This window comes from Plasmopara halstedii, assembly GCF_900000015.1.
Source record: "Plasmopara halstedii genome assembly, contig: Scaffold_1583, whole genome shotgun sequence".
In the NCBI taxonomy this organism is placed as follows: domain Eukaryota; phylum Oomycota; class Peronosporomycetes; order Peronosporales; family Peronosporaceae; genus Plasmopara; species Plasmopara halstedii.
Genome location: NW_020188494.1, coordinates 821,393 through 821,898, shown reverse-complemented (window position 1 = coordinate 821,898; position 506 = coordinate 821,393).

The window sequence follows — 506 nt, the reverse complement described above, 5'->3', positions numbered from 1 at the left end:
TACACCGACTAGTGTACTCCACACCTTTGAACGGTCACACCATCTTATGTGACCGACCCTTTCATACCAGGGTACGTGTATGGGATCTCTGGCGAGACGATTTAAGACAGCTGTGAAATGTTCTATCGTGGGCAAGGGCCAGTGGCAGAGTGAGGGTGACTTGCTGTCGCAACCTCGAGTCTGAATGCTTTGAAATGCAGTTTCAGCTAAATGGACGTCCGCCTAAAGTGACTGAAGCTTGACTGGGCAAAATTCAAGCACGTCTCGTACAGCATGTGACAACTTATTAACTCAAGATCTTGCCTCCAGGCGAGCTAGACGCTTTTGGTCGTGTGTAACGGGACACGTACCCTGGTAACAGGGGGGTGTGTCACAAAGATATGCATGGTGTGACTGCACCCAAACAATAATACGGTGTGTGGCTAGGTAGCCAGTAGTTATGCATATTTAGATTTTACTATATATATTTTGTAGGAAAGTCTAAACTTTTATAACCAGGATAAAAA